General features: G+C 39.3%; 1 protein-coding gene across 2 annotated transcripts in view; it reads right to left on the reverse strand.

The window, feature by feature from the left end:
* The window catches only part of pde4ba (phosphodiesterase 4B, cAMP-specific a), a 195926-nt gene that overhangs the window by 173229 nt on the left and 987 nt on the right, over nt 1-21710 (reverse strand). Inside the window, exon 1 of one of the 2 annotated variants that reach the window (XM_054790340.1) lies at nt 11566-11941. The exons of the other annotated variant lie outside the window; for it this stretch is intronic. The gene's annotated coding sequence lies outside the window, so the exon portion shown is untranslated. Of the gene's footprint in view, nt 1-11565; nt 11942-21710 lie in introns of those variants that run through there. 2 annotated transcript variants of the gene reach the window in all.

Raw genomic sequence — 21710 nt, forward strand, 5'->3', positions numbered from 1 at the left:
GTCACACATGCGGAAGTGCCAGCAAGGCAGACCGGCGATTCCTGTGCATATGCATCAAAATAAAGCACAGTGAAACATTTTTATGATATTTTAAATCGTTTTCAAAGTAATTGTTGTCACTATGTGCGTAATAATACACTATATATGTATCTATATAGCATACATATCCATTCATACAATATGATACTTAAAATTGTTTTCAAGTTTTAAAAAAAAATCATTTTTAAGGTGTGGCGGCTTTTATTTTGTAGTGGCGCACGGCCACGATCAATTACATGTAGCAAAAACCCTGTACTGTATACGATGTTAAATGTAGTGTGGCGACTATCACTCCGCAGCCCTCGCAGTCACCCACAAACCAACGTGCATGCCATTTTAAGAGATAATGATTCAAAATATGACCCCAAGTCCGAACATTGCGAATAAATGGCCACTTTACAGAATAGGCTCTTTAGAAAATGGTGTGAGGTGTTTTCAGAGACGCTGTATGAACTCCAGATGAGGGTGTTTGGGTCTGGATAAGCCTGGCTCGTGAACACTTCAAACCTGTCAGGACTGACAGGATTTTAAAAGTGTAGATTTTATTTATTACAGCAACGCTCCAACCACTATGAAAGAAATTCTGGTTTCTTAAAGCAGGGATTCTATGTTTTTTAGCGCTATGCCAGCCATTACACGAGCATGACATTAAAGCAACCACAGAAAGATCAAGGTTGATTGGCATGTAAGAGGCACTGTACGTATTTTGTTTGTGATGCTTTTGAAATGCGTTTGGGTCGCTTGATTGAACCTACTACTTTCATGTAACGCACACATGCAGTTTGACATTTGACAAAGCAAAACCTAGCACCCTTTCAGAAGATAACCACTTCTGCATGCCATTTTCACACACGGTCTCCATAGTTAGCGGAGGATTATGTGCATGTGATCAACCTACATTTGAAACAATCACCAGGCCGCTGTCGCTTCTTAATCCCTGCCATTCATGTTAGGCCAGAAGGCAGGAGCTGTATTTCCATATACATTACTGCAACTAAATTGCAAATGAGCAAATTAGAGCTCTTCTCCACATTTGTTTTACTCTTCAATACAGACCCAAACACCAAATCATAGCTGCAGCTGCACAATTTAAAGGCCCCGTATCATACTAATTTTTCAACAAATAAGACTCCCGCAATAGTGTATTCTGTGTGTTGGCCAGAATCTAGACTTAATGTTGAAAAGTTGAAAAGTTCTTTTAGTAAGATGAAACAGGAACACGCCGTTTTGTGTGTGTGTGTAGCTTTAATGCTAATGAGCTGTGTTTGCCCACGCCTGTCTCTGACTGGAAAGTGTGTGTCTCCACGAATCACTATTGTGCACTTTATCCACTTTTTGCATGTATCTTGTAACTCTAAATTTGCCCAACATAATAACAACATAACAATAAAGAGTGGGGGAATACACAAACGTTAGCTACAGTGCTAACATTTTAACAGCAACATAATGTGAGGTTAGTCTCGTCACTGAAAAAAAAACCAAAATGATCAAACTTACAGCTCCCACGTCTATAACGGATTGAGAAAACAGTTGGCAGAGCTTCAGGCTTTATTTTAAGATGTGTAGCAAAGCCTACTTTTTGACAAAGCTGTCCTCCAGTGGTGGGCATATACCAACTGTGGGCTCATCTAGAAAGAGGCGGGACAGAGATGGTATCATGTCCATGAGGAAGGAGGTTTTCCATTCATGATGTTAAGAAAACACAAAACTTCAAAACAAAGGAAGAACAAAGGATGTCGTCTTCTTTCATCTCATAATTTAATGAACAGGCTCTAAGGACACATATTACTGTGAGAACATCATTTAAAGAGTGGGTTGTGGATAAGAGGGGTGCTTTAATGAGACCCAGCGCAAGACTGTATCAAAACTGCCCTTAGAATAACACTAAAAAATGACTGTTGATGACCACTGGATTTGTACCTGGTTTTAGGTGGATCATACTGGATTTTCTCATGTATTCCAATAGACAAGTGGATGAAAGCGTAATTGTGTGTACCGGTAGTTGTTTTATACTAAGGGGTTGGTAAATCAATTATATCAACTCTAACTGGCAGACCACCGAGTCCGGACCCATATGGACCTGCATCTATAGTCAATAAATGATTTAAGTATTTTTGATGTATTTTGACCTGCGCATCTTTTTTCGACTTTATGAATCCTGATGCTGTAGGTCAGTTGTTCAAACCTAATCCAGGGGTGTCCAAAGCGCGGCGTTTTGGGAGGAGCGGGCAGACTGGACCAGACCTGAGCTTGAAGTAATTTACTGTATCCGAACCTAGTTGAATTTTAGTTGAATACCCCTGATGTACAGTATGTACTGTATACAACACACCTCATTTTTAGCCAATGATGATAGGAACTGAAGGTGATCACTGAATGTCCAAAGCATAGATCCAATTTACAACGTTTTGTAGTGGATGTCAGTAATCTAACTGAGTATTGATTTCCCAGGTATTACATTAGGTTCGATGGGAATACAGATAAGGTTTCTTCCTATTTTAATGTACTGAGGGCCTGCTTGTCATAAACATACGAGATCTTTGTCCCTGTCGGCCAGGCCAGGTCACATACACACTGTCACAAACTGAGCTATTTGCATTTAGTTACTACTGTGCTGGACCATGCAACTGAGAGCAATAGGAGAAAAAAAACATGATACAGTAATCCCTCATTTACAGCGGTTAATTGGTTCCAGACCCAACTGCAATGTAGTACACGTAGTAGGTGAATTTCCGCAAAGTAGGATTCCTTATTTGTAAAAGGAATATTTTCATACGAGCATAGAAAACTTGTTTACGACCTTCGAAATATGGTTTCAGCATTATTAGAGCCCTCTAGACATCAACTATCACCCCTATATTCACTTTTACTGTCATGTTACACAATCTAGTAGACATAGTAATAGAAAATATGACATCTTAAAGTTAGACATACTGTAAGACGTAACATTGACAGCGTACTTCCTGCAGTGGCTACTGTCTCATCAATGTAATACTGTTTGCGGTTAAGAAGAGACTCACGATGCACTTCAATCGCTTTATTAAGAAGCAGAGAACACATACTGTATGCAGTGAACATTCACACAGGAGCTGCTGTCGGCCACCACCCACGCCAGTCTCGGCGCCACACCACTAACCAAAGACGCTGCTGCTAACAATCAGCTAAAGCAGTGAGTGAGTAAGCAATTTATTGCAAACAAGCATTAAAGTGAAATAGGCTGTTCATCAGCTGATCCAAAGTTTAAGACCACAGCCTTTAAAAGCTAAAATCTTGGCAAAAAATGTGGATTCAATGTAATTTTTGGTATGTCAGGTATTCACACTATCATGATCTCTTGATGGCAAAGGCAATATCTAAATCTTTCTCTCTTTGAACGCATAGCTGCTGAGGTTGGACACAGCAAGACAGTCATTTGAATCTTCTTCAAAGAGTGGTAGACCCCAAAAATGTCACTTGCCCTGAGCCGGAGGATCTGATTGGCTGTCTGTTAAGTCACAGGACGATCCTCGGCCCATATGAAGGTTGTTACTGGTGCCGAGTGCAACCCAACAACTACCAGACAGCATCTGCGAGAGAAGGGTTTTAAGAACAAAAAACCTCTTCAAAGGCCTCATCTTCTTCAACGCCACAAAATTGCCAGGTTGGAATTTGGATGAGAGCACCAAACACGGGATACTGAAGGTGGAATAAAGTTTTATTCTCTGATAAGAACAAATGTAACCTTGATGGTCCTGATGGCTTCCAACATTACTGGCATGCCAAGGAGATCCCACCTAAGAGGTTTTCCACACGGCACAGTGGAGGGGGCACCGTCATTACTTGGGGTGCTTTTTCCTTCAATGGAGCTTCAGGTTGTGCTGGGGTGTCAAACGGCAGATAGCTATGTGGAGATGTTGCAGGGGGCATCCCTCATGACTGAAGGCTCCCGTCTGTGTGGTAATGTTTTTGACAACAGGACAAGGCTGCAGTAAACAATGTCCGTTAGTTAACAAAGGACTTCTGCCAGAGGAATAGCCTCCCTCTTTTGGACCATCCTGCATGTTCTCCTCATATAAATCCAATTGAGCATATTTGGTGACGGTGGCATCAGTTGGACATCAGTTCCAGATAGTGGATGCCCTCAGTGAAGCCATCTTCACCACCTGCAACATTCCCACTAGCCTCCTGGAAACATTGGCATCAAGCATGCCGAAACCAATTTTTGAGGTGATTAACAAGAATGGTGCAGCTACTAATTACTGAGTCCTTTTTTGAACATTTTATTTCTATTTTAGAGGAATTTCAGTTTGTTTTTTTTAGCTATGGTCTTAAACTTTTAAGCTGATGAACAGCCAATTTCAGCTTAATGGTTGTTTGCAATAAATTTCTTACTCAAAATGATTTTGGTCTCAATCCCATCTACTCTTTTTGCATTGTGAAGCTCTACTTAGAACCTCCTTAAGACCTAACAGTTCAAAATGTAAGTGCAATTTTTCAACTGGTCTTAAAATATATTGATCAGGGGTGTATGCGCCGCAAATGTGACACAAGAGATACGCACACATTTCATTCCAACTATAAAACAAAAAAACAAAAGTCAGCCATTTGCCGTAAAATGTGCCCTGACTGTCAGCGATGCAATTACAGTTGGTGTCCAGACCGTCTGCATGTGTCTCCTCCGTTCTGTCAAAAATTAATGCACGCACACAACTGTCTTTGTATTAAATATCACTACCACTTAGCCTGCAGGGTTGCGGGCATGAGCCTGCAACAGCTCAAATTGATCAGTGAAGCCAAAGCCCACTTAAAAAGCCCAGTGACAATCATGTAGCGATGGCTGGATGAATACAAAAATGGACATTTGTTGCGTCTGTAATGTAATGCAAGCATAATGACTCAATCGCTGATAGTATGGCAATAATGGACATTGGTCACAATGATTGGACAAAGTGCAACATTGGGGAACTATACCAGACAACTTTAATCTACAAGCTTGCGATCAGATCAAGCAGAAAGCGGAGGAAGGTTTTTAAAGTACAACTTATATTGGCAGTCAACAATTGGATAACAACTTGACTTGACATTTCAGAATATTACTGAACTGGTGGAAGGGCTAAAAAGATCTACTGTAGGATATATAGATCTTTTGACCATGCAGGTATGGCCTCAAGAGGTAATTTAGCAATGCGACTTTGCCTTTATGTATGTCACAACTTCATAGAAATGAATGATACCAATCACTGTTGCACTATTTGACAAAAAGAGTAACGCAACACTTTTGTTTTTGCTTCCATTTTTCATTGTCTGAACTCAAAGATTAAAAGCTTTTTCTACAAATCTGTCTAAATCTGTGTTTGTGAGCATTCATAATTCATTCAAGCTGTGCAGAGCTGTGCCTTAGGTTGGCAACAATAAAAGGCCCCTTCAAAATGTGCAGTTTAACCGTATGAAATATCAATGTAATTCAAGTACTTTGTGTGAAAGATGGCAGTCTTGTGGTCTGGAAAAAATGCTTTAGGCAACACAGTCATCCTTCAACCTTTTACATATTTATTGACCGAAATTAAGCATTTTCAAGCATAAAAATGTCTAAATGAACAAAAATAGAAATATAAGGCATTCCGATGACGCATTCAAAGAAGTGAGATGTAGTATTTTACGCTGGTCACTGGGAGTCAGTAATATTACACTGATGAGACAATAGCCACTAAGATGTACGCTGTCCAGAAAAAAACAAGGAACTCTCCCAATGCTAACATGTGAGTCTATGTTATGTTTTATTTATGTCTAATATGTCTTATTTCCTGTTATTATCTCTACTATATTGGGTAATACGAGAGTAAAGTTGATTATAGGGGTGTTATTTTCATGTTTAGAGAGCTCTAATAAATGCTGAGACCGTATTTAGAAGGTCATAAACAGGTTTTCTATGCTCTAACTATGAAAATATTCTATTTATAAATAAGGACTCCTATTTCGTGGAAATTCGCAGTCAGGTCTGCAACCAATTAACCGCAATAAACAAGATATTACTGTATGTGTAGTACCAGTAAACAAAACAATGTACGTAGATGTAGTTCAGTGTAGAATTTGCTGTACAGTAAAGGATGGATCCCTGCTCAATGGAGTCTTCCTACACCAAAGTAGTAATAATTTTAGCATTTGCTTCTCTGATAATAATAATAATTATAACCAAAACAATCTCCTTTTATTATGTTCCCCTATTGTTTATCATGTTTGGCTTTAGGATCGGTATAAGACAGTAGATCCTGTTGAGATTTTTAATGGACTGCTAAGGTCAACAAGGAAAGATCCCTCTTTGGAAGGTGCCAAGCCAAAGTCATAAACAGCTTTCATACTGAGGGTTCTCAAAAGGAATACATCATATGTTTTTTTATTAACTAATGCATTGTGATCCTTGCCTGATAAATAGGAACTGATATATAATTTGGATCTCTGGAGCCCAAGGGGATGACTACACACACAGCTTCCATAATTGAACACTGGGAGCTAAGGAAATGGTTTAATACCCCATGAAGCTGATCAAGGTCAGCGTCTATATTGATTCTCCCGGAAACAGTGCGTGAGTCCAGTATAACTTCTGACACCCACCCAAAGATCATTAACACTGGAATAAGATTGTCTTGCACCGATACGAGGGACGACTGTATGCTTGTTTTGCTGTTTTTTTTCTGTCTCTCACTGCGTCCATTAAAAACTACATGCACATGCATTATGTGTCATCTAGAGCGGTGATTCTCAATTGGTGGGTGTGGGTTGCAAAGCTTTTTTAAGTGGGTTGTGGGTCTGCCTGGGCAAAAAAAAAATAATAATGTAATGATGTTGGTGAATAGTGTGTGCTATGTTTACGGGCGACTTCGTCAAGTTTGAGCAGAAGGGGAGGGACATTGAATGGGGACTTAGCCTGCTGTCTGTCCGACACACAGCTACAGATATCTGCTGGAGAAGAGCACTCCATAACGAGAGGACAGAGTCTCACTGCTGCAGCTCATGTTGTGTTGCAAACAGTCCCTTTAAATACACTAAGATATTTCAGAAGTTGAGTGTAAAAAGACTATGCTTGTCATTGAGCGGCAATGACGGATCCCGCAGCCAAACCACTGATCTGGACCTCCTCCTTCCCTGCAACCCACCGCCAAAGCTAGATTGCATTCCTGTGGTAAACACTGACTTCACATTATTTCCTGCGGTAAAATTTATTTTGAAATATCGGAAACAACTTGGAAGTCAACCAGTGCCACGGATTGTTGAGCTTCCAGTGTCTTGTAAATCAACAGAAATCGCACAGAAATCGCACATCAGTAATCGAAACACACACGCACACAACTCAATGTTTAAAGGTTGTTCACCACATAAATATTACCAGACCTCACTGAGGGATGCATTTTCTCCAAGAGCCTTGTGAGTTAAGACTTGTTACACCTTTGACAGCACGTTGCTGTCAGAAATAAAACAACAAATACAGTATGTACACCAGCTGAGGGCTACAATGGCTACAAGACACATGTCATCACACATTTGTGAGCACAAACAATCATGGTATCATCACATTCTAAGCACTCATTAGCTGTGGTTGCCATGCCTACAATTGTGTTTGTATTCTATTTTAAACAAATGTAATTGTAATTGCTATAACTATACTTTTGATATCCATTTCTAAATGTGAAATGCATTTATTTTTTATTATTAACAATTCCTTATCATCAGTACCTTGAGGACCTATCATGGCTGAACTGATCTGTGCTGTTAAATAACACATTCGAATGATGCATATTGCAATTAATATGAAAGGATGACGACACTGGCCTCAGGGTGTGTACTATCCAGAAAAAAAACAGTTGTGCAACATGCCTGATAAGACGAGAATAGAATTAAAAACATCAACAGAACAGGTAAGTAGGCTACTCAGTATATAGTATATTGAAGGTAGTGAAACTAACCTGTGATTCAAAATGGCTTAGGAAAAAGAATGTTACTTTACTGCCTCAAAAAGAGTTAATGAAGGGGAATAAGTTCTCTTGTAAGCGCTTTCCACTGCCAAGAACATACAGTATGTACGCATCTTAAAGACATTCAAATGTGCACGTAGGAACCAATGGGTGTTAATGATCATTGGAAACAATGACAAAGTCCTGCATAGCTTCCAGGTGTGAAAGTCGGACTAAATGACTGACGGTGTGAGGTGTTGAATTACATGTTGCTAATGTCCCTTTAATAAGACATTGTCATGGTAGTTGTTGTATTTATTGTAGTCCTCTTGGTCAGTCTTTTGGATTGTCCATACTGTATATGGGTTTGTCTACCATGACTTGCTGTAAGTTATTTGACTATAAGCTTGTAACTTTTTAGCTTTGTCGATCTTCGTACAAATATTTCTACACCAAAACAGTATGTACTGTATGTGGAGACCAACTACTTTACTGCCTCTGTAGATAGTGCCTAAGAGGGTGAATGTTTTGGATATACAGTTCCCGGTTCAAATTTCGTGGCTTCATTCTATCAGGGTTTTTCAAAAACATACTTATTCATAAAGCATACTTTTTCGTGGTTGAATATGGCCTAGTGTTGGTCAAAACATATGCATATTTAGGCAAATGTTGCGTTATTTTTTAAGTCTAAATTAAGGAGTTTCAAGCATAAAAATGGCTAAATGAACTAAAATATCAATATAAGGCATTCCAAAGATGCATTCAAAGACGTTGATGAAATGTAGTATTCTACACTGGTCACTAGGTGTCAGTAATGTAACTGTAATGTATGGTGAGACATACCAAATGCCAGACTTTGATCACCAGAACAACAGTCTGTTATTGCAGTTTTGAATTATCTCACAAAAGGCACAGTAATCCTGAACAAAAATCGCTAACAAAAACATCTACAGCTACTGTTGCGGCGGTTAAATTCTGAACCCCGGTCGTCACTTCCCGTCCGCCCCTCACTCACTTTATTGCAACACACACGACCATGAGTCTTATTTATGTATTAAATGGCTTATTTTTACTCTTACTATGGCCACTATATTGGGTAATAATAGTGTAAAGGTGACTATAGGGGTGTTAGTTCATGTCTAGCGGGGTCTAATAATGTTTAAAAAAAACATGTTCAAAGGGTCGTAAACAGGTTTTCTTTGAAGACTATGAAGATATTCCATTTATAAATAAGGAATCCTACTTCATGGAAATTCACTTGTCACGGTAAGGTCTGAAACAATTAACAAGGAAGGAAGTTGCAGGAAATTTCTACATTTTTGGATGTTGTCAATGTAATGAAATGCCCAACCCGAGTATTCCCACACATGGTTATGGTTTCCTTTTATATGATAATGCTCTGTGATAATTCTAGCAGAAGACTGTGTATGACTTTATACTGCAGAAAAATGGCTGCATGCTGACTGAGAACTTACTAATTGTGAAATTAAGCCAATGATTGTTCAGGACATTTGATGAGAACACATAGCCTACAGCGCAGCTCATCTAAAAAGCACAAACAGGCAATCAAACTGCCAAACGCGGAGTACAAAGACACCAATTACATATCCGCCAAGTGCACGCTGGCAAGCGGCCGTGACTGTCATGTTATGTGACAATATTTACTGCTGTCTCTGTTAATACCAGTGGATTGTGAATGAAAAGCAAAAGCAGGTGAGGAACAAATATGGCAAACAAAAGGATGGAAAACAAGGAGATTATATCCTGTTGGCGAATTTGAGTCAATCAAAATGGTGTAGGTGTGAATGTTCACTGTGTTTTGAAAACTGTGAATAGAACTGACACATAAAATTGTTTCAAGCCTAAACAGAAATAACCAAAACAGTGACTTGACGCACATCTGCCAAACAATAAGAAGACGTCACAAGAGAGAGAGCAGCGTTTCCAACTTAAAGGCTTTGTTGCTAAATTTAGCAAGTACTCAGACCCCTCTACATTATTTTTCCAAAAAAAATTTCTGGTCTTACTGGAGACTTTGATACAAAAGCAGCAGGTGTGCAGTGGGTCCCTCCCCCATCTAAAAGCTCTCACAGGCGGCTCTGTCTCGTTTGTGACATTTACAAAAACCGCAATCGTAAGCGTCAGACGAAAGTTCTAAACGTATTTGTTTTGCTTTTGCTGATTTTTACTCACTTTTTGTTTCTTCCTCTCTCCGACAACGTCCATTATGGTGCAAACATTGCAATCCTGTGCAAAACACTATCACCTGTGATTGTTGTTACTTCTTAAAGAGTCAACAAGGCACTTGCATGATAACTGAGACAGTGTACAAGAACCGAGGCAAAATGTTGGCGAGAATTTTCATTGAAAACTGAATCATAACAAACAGGAGAGTTCAAAAATCGAGGTTTGACTGTACTTCTTTATCCCCTTCATGGGTGTTTTCACTAATGGCCACATCACAGTTATGGCTGCCCTCATCAGGCCACTTGTGAATATATACTGTATGAATAAAGAACTGTAAATGTATAATAATATTATTACGCATTTCATTTTTTAACTAAAAAAATGATATAACTTGATCTGAAATAGAGCTGCAACAATTAATCAACAAATCAATCGTTAATCGATTATCCAATTAATCAACAACTATTTTGGTATTCAACTAATCGTTTTTTTTTTTCATTTAAAAATGTAAACGTCCTCGGATTTCAGCCTCTCATGTGTGAATATGTTCTTATTTCCTTAGTCATCCATGAAAGCAGATCTCTTAGCTGCGTGTTTTAGGCGAAACAAGATTTTCACACACATCAGCTTTGACTTTGCGAAACAGTGATCGACATTTTTGCCTCTTTTAACTAAACTATTAACCCAACTATTAACTGTTTGTGTTTGGTTCATATTGATTTGGTCCGTCTAGAGCTACTCCATCCATCCATCCATCCATCCATTTTCTATGCCACTCATCATCTTTCGGATATGCTGGAGCCTATCTAACCAGCTACTCGATTAATCAAAACAACAAGCTTCAGATTAATCGATGAAGAAAATGATCTTTAGTTGCTGCCCCGCTTTGAAATCAGAAGTTAAAGCCGAAGTGACAACCATATACTGTATTCAAGTATTATTTTTGATAACAAAAACAATGCTTGGAATGTCTTCTTTCATGATCAAACACTATTAAGTTTAGAAGAACTGCAATTGCTTCAGTACATTTTTTTCTGGCAAAAAAAGATGAAAGATTATTGCCAGGCTTTCCAGGAGCACATCAAATAATGTTTGTACCATGTACTTTGTTGAGAATGTAAAACAACCCGACGAAACACAGCAACATTCAATTGTTTGGCAACTTAATATTCATTTGCCAGTCGACACCCATCAATGTATTGGCAGGATGCCGTTTGACAGGGTAAATAAGGGCACCACCACAAGCAGCAGCGTGTGCTTCAGCTGAGCTTAGCGCAACAAAACCACACAAACCTCTCCTAAAATGTATTTCCGAGCATTTAAAATGTTTGTACCCTCAGTTTCCCAGCGCGTTTCACAGCAAAAGTGCACGCGCAGTTTGCTAAGCGTAAACAAAGCGAGTCTTGCCTACCTTGAGCCTCCTCCACACGTGGGGGACAAAGGGAGTCCCGATGCCTCCGCGGACGCCTTCTGTTAGACGACACCGAGCATCTTTTTTTCACACATGCCGCTCAGTCCTTCTTATTTCTTATTGTTTCTGCCATCCTCTGCTGGGATAAGTCAGTGTTTGTACTTAGCAGCTTCCTCTCTCGGCGGGCTGATCCGGACTCTTGGCTTCCTCTTCTCAGATTCACTTCATCCGGGCTTCACTGGCACTTGTTTTGACAGAAATGTTCCACAAAGCATCGAGAAAAGTCATTCTCTTCCTTTCTAAATTAAATGTCGCTGTAGAAATAAGAATCTACATTAAGGGGGGTCGGTGGGTCCTTTAATCCTCCTCCCCCCGGTGAGCAGGGCGGGCTGCGTAGACCAATTGAGAAATATCAAGAGGAGATCCACAGCATCTCTGCCTGGTGAGATTATGACAGCTGTCAGTCCCCAACAGTAAGAGTTGGCCGATACTACAGATGTTGGTATTGATTCGATACCAGGTAAATACAAAAAATATTGTCACGGCTGATACATTTTACTTGAGCATTTTTGGAGATCATTCGGTGAGTTTATGATTTTTTGCCTTTAATTTGTTGATCATGACTATAATCACAATTAAATACAGGACGAGGATTTTAAGCAAACAAAATATATTGGTATCAACATATTTAAAGTCGTCCCTCTTCCACTGTCCAGGTTTCACTCTATAACGGTTTTTCATTTTAAAATCATTGCTGTTTCGTGGACTACTGCTTATTATTAGTCAAAAATATGCATTCATTCGTTCATTCAGGCCCTGTTCACACGGGAACGCTCCTTTTTAAAAAAAAAAAAAAAAGTGCGTCCACACTGTGCCACATTAGTAAATAGTTGCATCCAGACGGGAGCGGATCACTGAATGAAAACGACGTAATCCACAAGGCACACCAACACGTGGCACTGTGAACAGACACGCAGACGGAACCACACCAAACCATAGAAGAAGAAAGAACGCGTGCGCATAAGTCCGTCGTCTTCCGCTTTTCAAGGCTCATCTAGATTTATGATAAGCGGGATTACTTATGCGAGTCATTATTGAGTACAAGACAACAAAATATCGACTGGGGTGAGTCGTGTCAGTCGAAATGTTCACATATTATGTCGGCTCGGTGTCAAAGCTCACTTCTGGTCACGTTGACGGCGACGAGGCTGACGTAGAGTTGGTGGCCTCATCAGTTTTGGCTGCCGACACGAAAACAATAAGCTGGCGTTTTCAGACTCTCTCACTCTGGAAGCCGTTTTCAAAAACACCCAGAACGCCGTTCCCATGTGGATGCGAGGCCGAAACAATAACATACTTTGCCCTATATATTTATTACATACAAAAGTCAATAGTGCAAAATAAGTTGACAAAAGCAAAAAATACTCTCGTTCAAATCCTTTGACAAGAATGTATTTCCTGAGTGTGGAAATAATATATAAATAAATACAGTATATCTGAACAACACCACAAAAAACACACATATATTTGTGAAAATGAACATAAAGAGAACTGAAAACTATTGATTTTTATCAACACTAGTGTCAATCTGATAACGATACTACCGTGGTATAATATTTGGCTTGTTCCGCCCACCTCTACTGATAGTGTGACCTGAGCACTGGGCAGCAGAGACATCCACAAGATAAAATCAAGTAAAAGATGGAAAGCATTGCAACGTTTTTGGGAAGAAAAACACACTGAAATACTCCTCAACAGAGGCGCTCACACTTTTTCAGACTGCGAGCTATTTTTAAGATGACCAAGTCCCAAAGATCTACTTCAAGCAAACTAGAAGAAGAATGTTTAATAAATGTATCAACTAACATTGATTTTCAGTCCTTTCCCTCCTATAATCCCAGTAAAATAAAGTAAAACACAATATGAACTTGATTTCTCTCTCCCTCCCAACGAGTCAAAGCATGGTTTGCGCTTCAGAAACTATTAGCCTAATAACTCAGTCAGTTCCCATAGTATACTTTACATCGGCCTCCATTTTCAAAGACATATGACGCATTTGAGACGATTCCCATGTTGCAGACATGGAACAAAAATACAAATTTTGTACTCCTGTGTCGCATCAGTCAGAAAAGGGACAGAATAATGTGGAAAAAGGCCAAAGTCTTTCTCTTGTTTGCAAATATATTATCCTCACAAATGTCTGCAGTGGGTTTTTTTTTTAAGTCTCCCGCAGTAAATTCTTGATAAAAATGAGTGGAGCTTACATTTACAGATTTTTAATAAGATGAGTCGCAGGGAAGTTTTTTTAGACGCATTTCTCACTGTTGTTTAATGTCAAGGTCAGTCTTTGAGTTTCCTTTCCTTTAATCTTATCTAAAAAAATATATATATATATAATATAAAAAATATGAAGCTTAGGCCTCCACTGCTCTGTAGTGAATAAATTAAAGATAATATCCTTGGTCTTCAATATGATATGATATGATATGATATGATATGATATGATATGATATGATATGATATTATATTATATGATATTATATGATATTATATTATATACAGTCGTCCCTCGCCGCTTCGCACTTCAAATTTCGTGCCTTCACTCTATCACAGTTTTTCCAAAATAATAAATCAAGCTATTTTGTGGTTGAATACACCCTATTATTAGTCAAAAATATGCATAGTTGAAAAAATTGTACATATTTTTCGCCTAAATGAATCATTTTCAAGCGGAAAATTCGGTATATAAATTAAAATACAAATATAAGGCATTCAGAAGACGCATTCAAAGATGCTCATGATATGTAGTGGTCACTAGGTGTCAGTAATGTTACTGTAATGTTCAGCAAGACACGCATGCGCCAGACTTTAACGGAAAAACGTGCTTTTATTGCAGGTTGGAATTATCTCACATCAAGCTAAAACTCAACTCTGAATCCCTGACAATTCCTGTCCGCGCCACTGGAACACAGTTAGTATTTGAATGCGTCTTCTGAATGCCTTAGATTTGTATTTTTGTTCATTTAGACATTTTTATGTTTCAAAATGCTTAATTTAGGCCAAGAATACATCAAATTGGATTAAATATGCATATTTCAACAAATAATAGGCCATAGTCAACCACAATCAGCAATATTTTTTACATTTATTTATTATGAAAAACTGTAATAGAGTGAAGCCACAAAATGCAAACCACAAAGTGGCGAGTAACGACTGTACATTAATATGATCAACATTTCAGCTTTTTCTCTTTACATTGTTCCTTTTGGCTCTGTTATTCCCGTTTTTGCTGGGTTTTAATTTTATTTCTACAGTATGCTGAGGGCAAATAAAAAATGGACTTTGGACAACCCAGGTTTAGCGTATCAACAATTTTTAGTGCTTTTTAAAGGTGCCTCCATTATTTATGTTTTTTCTTGGACCGTCAGCTCCTTGAATCGCGTGGTTCTAGCGCGCAATTACGCTTACACACAAATCAGCACAAAATGGGTTACCGTAATCATCTACTCAGAACCGAAGAGCAGCACTTTTGTTCAATCTACAGCAATCAAGTCAACCTATACAACCTTGTATATACAGTACATACATGAATAAAACCCCATTGTCCTCCACCTTTTTCATTATGTTCCGTTTCCTCTTCAAACTCCTGACTGAAGAGCTAATCCTGTTCTACTTCAATCACCAGCCCTTTCCTCTCCAGAATGAATAGCGTTTACCGTCTGTTGCCGCGTCAGTAATGATAGCATCCCTATCTGTATGGGGGGAAAAAAAATCCTTACGAATTCACGGCAACATGTTTACCTCCTGTCGTTTTCATGTTCAATCCCACTGTGCACATTGGAGACAAAAGCAAACATTGGACACAGCCAAACCGCATCCCATTATTTACGCATACAGCAGTTAAGATTAGTTTGACCTGAAAATCCACAGGGCCGAGCTACGCATCTCAGCACACGCAAACCCCTGCACACACTGTGCTCACTGAGTGCTGATTGTTCATGGCTGCGGTTAGGATTCTCTCTGTGGGGCATCAGAATGGACCGCGTTTTGACTCTGTTAGAAGGTCAACACGACGATGAATAGCTCTCTGCTGGTGGCGAGGAAGCAAAGGTCTGTATGCAAGTTCCCCTCAGGGATCAATAAACTATTCTTGATTCTGAAATGAATTGTGTAAGTCTGTATCTCTCCAAGCAAAGCATGAGGCTGTCAGGGCTGTAGCAGTAAAATACCACTAGGTGGAATTGAACACACATAGAGAGGCCTAAAGGCCCTGTCCCGCCTTGACGATTTAGCCAGCGCATGCCCGACGTGATCATTTTGATGGCATACGTTGAACTGTGGACGTTTTTTTCAAGTTTGGGCGTGTACATAGTGTATTCATAACGAGTTCGACGTATACATGACGTATTAGTAACTTATATAGAACGTTTCTATAACTTATAGACAACTTATACCAACGAATGCCTAGCGTGTTGCCGGCGCCAGTCTAACGTATGCAAACTGCGCGGCAGCATATGGCCGACGATGACGTGCTGTAGCCTATAAAAAGGCTGGCACTTGATGACGCAAATCATAACCTCACTAGACATCGCAGTGTCAACATCAGCATCATGCCGAAGAAAATTTCGAAGACCGCTTCCGAGAAGTATCAGGCCAGTGACGGAGGGATCCATCACCACCCACAGCCTCCCCCTCCCACTCTGATGGAGATGACGCAAGTTGTAACGCCTCTCAGGCATCGTCAATGGTATCGGAAGCTGCTTCCCCAGCAGTCTCTATCTCCTCTCAGCCAACCCTTGCCAAGAAGAGAGCCAAGAAGACACAGTTTTGTCCCAAGGTATGTTGACGTATTACAACTTGTGCGTAACTTACAAATAACGTGTGTGAACGGGCGTCAACGATCGCATAACTTATTGCCCGCGTATGTGGGACGTATGAATCATACGTTGACATACGTCGAAAAGTTTTGTGCATGCACAAAATTTTTGGACGACTTGGACGTACTACGACGTATGTCAGCATGCTTCAGCGTGCTCTTAGCTTATACAAAACTTACCCATAACGTATTCGACGTACGCCAGCGTATTGGCCAAATTTTTCATACGTTGGCGTACGCTGGCTAAATCGTCAAGATGTGACAGGGCCTTAAGAGAGGTGTGAACTGATACATACATAAAGCAACACTAGCATAGCAATAGTGAACACATAGCTCCCATGTCTGTAGCTGACTGACGGATATTTGGCAGAGCTTTAGTCGAGCAACATTTTAAGATGTGTCGCAAAGCCTGTTTTATTTTGGCTGTCCTCGGTGAAGTGGTGGGAGCGGGCTCACCTACAGTACACAAGGGTGGGTCAGAAGCCATGTCATGTCAACAGGGAAGAAAATGTTCTCTTTGCGATGTCATGAAAACCAACCATCTGAGCGGCTCTTCTCTCAAAAGCGAAGCAAACAAGCGAGGAGAGAAAGTTGACCAAGAAAGGAAGAAAGTCGTTCCGTTCACGATGTCACGAACACCGACCATTTGAGTGCCACTTCAGTCAAAAGTGAAGCCAACAAGCGGGGGAGGGTCGAGTTTTCTCACCTATGGTGGTCAAAAACAGGCTCTTTGGCGTCTTTGGCAACATTGGCATCTTTGGTAAGCCAATATTTTTGGCCAAGACTGTATTAGTATTATAGAACATCACTAAAAAGTCCCATTTTGCCCAGCAGGAGATATTTGAGATGTTCCTGAGAACTATAGAAATGATAACATTGTCAAGGGAATGGCAGGGTATTTTGGACTTTTGTTGATGTTTTTGTTCACCGACGAAACAATTCTGAAAAACGATACTTTTTAATAGCTGCAAACTTAACTTTAGCGGAATTTAATTAAATACATAAATCAAAAAGTAGTGCGATATAATGAATGGTTTGGCATCTATGTCCGTTTCAGCAGGAACAAAGATGGAACTGTCAAACGGACCCTAAATGACGAGAATGAAAAAGACATTTACATGAGCTTTTCATTCAGTTAAAGGGTATTGTCATGGTAATGAGGAGGGAAGATGAGCCAAAGCCCCTGTAATGGTCTCTGATTGGGCTATCTTTGGGACTTTAGTGTGTGTGTGTGTGTGTGGGTGTGTATGTGTGTGTGTGTGTGTGTGTGTGTGTGTGTGTGTGTGTGTGTGTTGTCTCAACAAATGTCACACCTCATGGCTTCTGTTCTTCATCTGAGTACATACATGCATACATATCCCCTCAATGCAGTGTTTGTTGTCGTCAAATAAATACTTGTGTTGGTTCAGGACGGAAGTGTGGTGGCGCTGAAGGGGATGATGAAGATTAAGATGTCCATCTGTTGCAAAATAGTCAGCTCAGATGAGGATGTGGGGCCGACAGCTGATGCAGCCCGGCGCGCATGCCAAAATAGTTGAGAGTTCACTCGTCTCAGTAGGGAAAGGATAAATCGGCAAATCAGGACTCTGTGCAAAAATACCCCACTCGGTGTCATTGATGTGAAAGAGCAGCGAGAGTTCAGCAGCGTTCAGGGGGGAGGAGCTGCTTCAATACTGGCACCTGCATCGTGATGGCGGGAAAGACACCAACTGACTGCTGTGGCTGTGTGAATTTATAAATCACTGTAGGTCGATTTGAAGCTCAAAAGCACATTTGGCATGTGTGAGAGCACTGATCCGCGCCCAAGCCCGGCACACGTCCCCTCGATTAGAATAGGTGGGGTTAGGGCACGGCACATTTGCATGCACAGCGTAGCCAAGTCATAGAATGACCCGCCCAACTCAGGTTTTATACGACAGCTTATTAGGGCCACATCGAGTCGTAAATTTACGAGAAAAAACTCCTAACTTTATGTTACAGGCATTGCCTGAGACAGCTATGAAAAGGGGGGATTTATGTGACCTTTGGCCTTGGGCATGCGGAAGAGGAGGGGTAAGGAAGACGGAAGTTTCCTTCTTTCCTGAAGAGCTATGTTCTAATTTCCCTCAATTTCCCACGTAATACATGTATTATCACTTCATTCTCGTAACTTTACAACTTTATTCTCGTAATATTACGACTTTTTATCTTGGAAATTTATGACTTTTTCTCTTGGAAATTTACGACATTATTCTCGTAATATTGCGACTTAATGTCCTAAATTTACGACTTTATTCTCCTAAATCAACTTATTTTCTCGTAAATTTACGACTTTATTCTCAAAATCTCAGATAATTTTTTTTCCCATTTGGCCCTAATACGCCGTCGTAGTTTTGCTGCCACGCTATAAATAAAAGTTGCCGGAAGCAAGATGTTTCCTTCCTTCCTGAAGAGCTATGCTCTATTTTCCCTCTGACACGTATGACATGTAATATCACGACCTTATTCTCGTAATATTAGAACTTTTTGTCTCGTAAATTTGTGACTTCATTCTCATAAATGTACAAATTTTTTCTCGTAAATTTACGACTTCATTTTTGTAAATGTACAACTTTTTTCTCGTAAATTTACGACTTCATTCTCATAAATTTACGACTTCATTCTCGTAAACGTACAACTTTTTTCTCGTAAATTTGCGACTTCATTCTCGTATATGTACAACTTTTTTCTGGTAAATTTGCGACTTCATTCTCGTAAACGTACAACTTTTTTCTCGTAAATTTACGACTTCATTCTCGTAAATTTACGACTTCATTCTCGTAAACGTACAACTTTTTTCTCGTAAATCTGTGACTTCATTCTCATAAAAGTACAACTTTTTTCTCGGAAATTTGCGACTTCATTCTCGTAAATGTACAACTTTTTTCTCGGAAATTTGCGACTTCATTCTCATAAATGTACAACTTTTTTCTCGGAAATTTGCGACTTCATTCTCGTAAATGTACAACTTTTTTCTCGTAAATTTGCGACTTCATTCTCGTAAACGTACAGCTTTTTTCTCGTAAATTTACGACTTCATTCTCGTAAATGTACAACTTTTTTCTCGTAAATTTACGATTTCATTCTCGTAAATGTACAACTTTTTTCTCGTAAATTTGCGACTTCATTCTCGTAAACGTACAACTTTTTTCTCGTAAATTTACAACTTCATTCTCATAAATGTACAACTTTTTTCTTGTAAATTTATGCCTTTTTTTCTCATAAATTTACAACTTTATTTATCTCAGATTTTTTTTTCAAGCCCTAATACGTCGTCATAATTAAAGGATGTATTTCAGATTTTTTGGTTTTGCTATCAATACGGACAGCATACTGTAATAATTATACTGTAATATTTCGGAAGACATTAATTAATTTTCCTTTTCCCCTACTCTGGCATTAACAATTGACACATAAAAAGTGCCATATTTGAATAGTTCTAGGCGATATACTTTACTGCTTGGAAAGGCTCTTAACCACATTTAGCTCTCTGCTTTACTGTCTGTGCTAACTGCATGCTTCCTGCAGCTCTAACATCCTTACGCTTACATCCTCAAAGTGATCCATTTCCTACTCTGGTGTTTTAATCCTCTCCATTCAGTGCCTTACATAAAATCTTCTTTACTTTAGCTTTATCTTCCCCTTCTGGACCTTTAGTTTCCGTCACTTTTTTTGCACTTTACTTTCCTGTTTGCATTTTACATCACCTGAGAAAACACATTGAGGGTTCGAAAAATGGCTAATAGAAAATATCACAAATCAGAAGGAAAAAAGTCAAGATCATCCATCAATTTTTATACTGTTTGTCCAAAGGCTTTTTTAAAAGACGCGTAGTGAAGCCTGTTTTTTGTTTTTTTACATCGCTATCTTTTTTTTACTTTGCCACTTTACACTTTGAATTTCGAGGTTTCACTCTATCAGGGTTTTTCAAAAGTTTACTAATGAATTAATCATGCTGTTTCATGGTTGCATAAGGCCTGTTATTGGTCAAAAACATGCATATGTAAGCAAATGTTAAGTATTTTTTTGCCTAAATTAAGCATTTTCAAGCATAAAAATGGCCCAATGAACTAAAATACAAATATAAAGCATTCAAAAGACGCATTCAAAGACATTGATGTAATATTCTAATATTGTAATATTCTACACTGGTCACTCGGTGTCAGTAATTTTACTGTAATGTTCGGTGAGACACATAAGGATCAGACTTGATCGCCGGAATAAGAGGCTTTTATTGCAAGTTTGAATGCTCTCACAACAGGCACAATCCCTAATAAAATCCCGAATAATAACGCTGACAACTTTTGCGGTCGTTACCTACGCAAAGTTGAAACTCAACTCTGAACCTCCGATGTCACTTCCTGTCCGCCTCTCTTTCAGGTCCCCTAGGGAACACATTAATAGTAACACACATAAGCATGAGTCTTATTTATGTCTTAAATTTACTCTTAATATGGATAACACATTGGATAATATGAGTGTAAAGGTGACTATTGGGGTGTTAGTTCATGTCTAGAGGGCTCTAATAATGTTAAAAACAGTATTTAGAAGGTTGTAAACAGGTTTTCTATGCTTTAACTACAAAACTATTCCATTTGTAAAGAAGGAAATTCACTTATCACAGTCATAAACGAGGCAACACAATGCATCGGAAATTATTATTTTCCTTCATGTAACTTTTTGTTATTAAAATGACAAATCCCGGATGCCAACCCATTTTCTCTCGGAACAAAACTAAAGCTGCAACTGAATTTGGGCTTTGCTCGGAAAAGCATCAGACAGAAAACGAGCGACTTCTTAATAGGCCAACAGAGACAAAGGGATTGAAAAGGATGACAAGAACAATTTAAACTAACCATCTTTCTCAGACAAGACCGCTCTTTCCCCTTGTGTTCATCTTGTAATAGTTCTGCCCCAGGGCCTGAGTGGTTAGCATGTTGGCCACACAGTCAGGAGATTGGGAAGACCTGGGTTCAAATCTCCGTTGGGCATCTCTGATTGGAATTTGCATGTTCTCCCCGTGCGTGCGTGGGTTTCCTCCCACATTCCAAAAACATGCATGTTAGGGTAACTGGCGACTCTAATTGACATTATGTACAGAAGTGCCTCGACATTTTTTTTCTTTTCTCGGTGGTCTTGGACTCTTATTGTCATTCTGATTCTTGGCAAAGGTGAAGACAATAATCTCAAACTGCATGAATGCATGTGCTAATTCTGTGATAACCCCCTGATACTCTTAAAGGTCATCTAC

The sequence above is a fragment of the Dunckerocampus dactyliophorus genome, chromosome 10 (assembly GCF_027744805.1).
Source record: "Dunckerocampus dactyliophorus isolate RoL2022-P2 chromosome 10, RoL_Ddac_1.1, whole genome shotgun sequence".
Classification (NCBI taxonomy): domain Eukaryota; kingdom Metazoa; phylum Chordata; class Actinopteri; order Syngnathiformes; family Syngnathidae; genus Dunckerocampus; species Dunckerocampus dactyliophorus.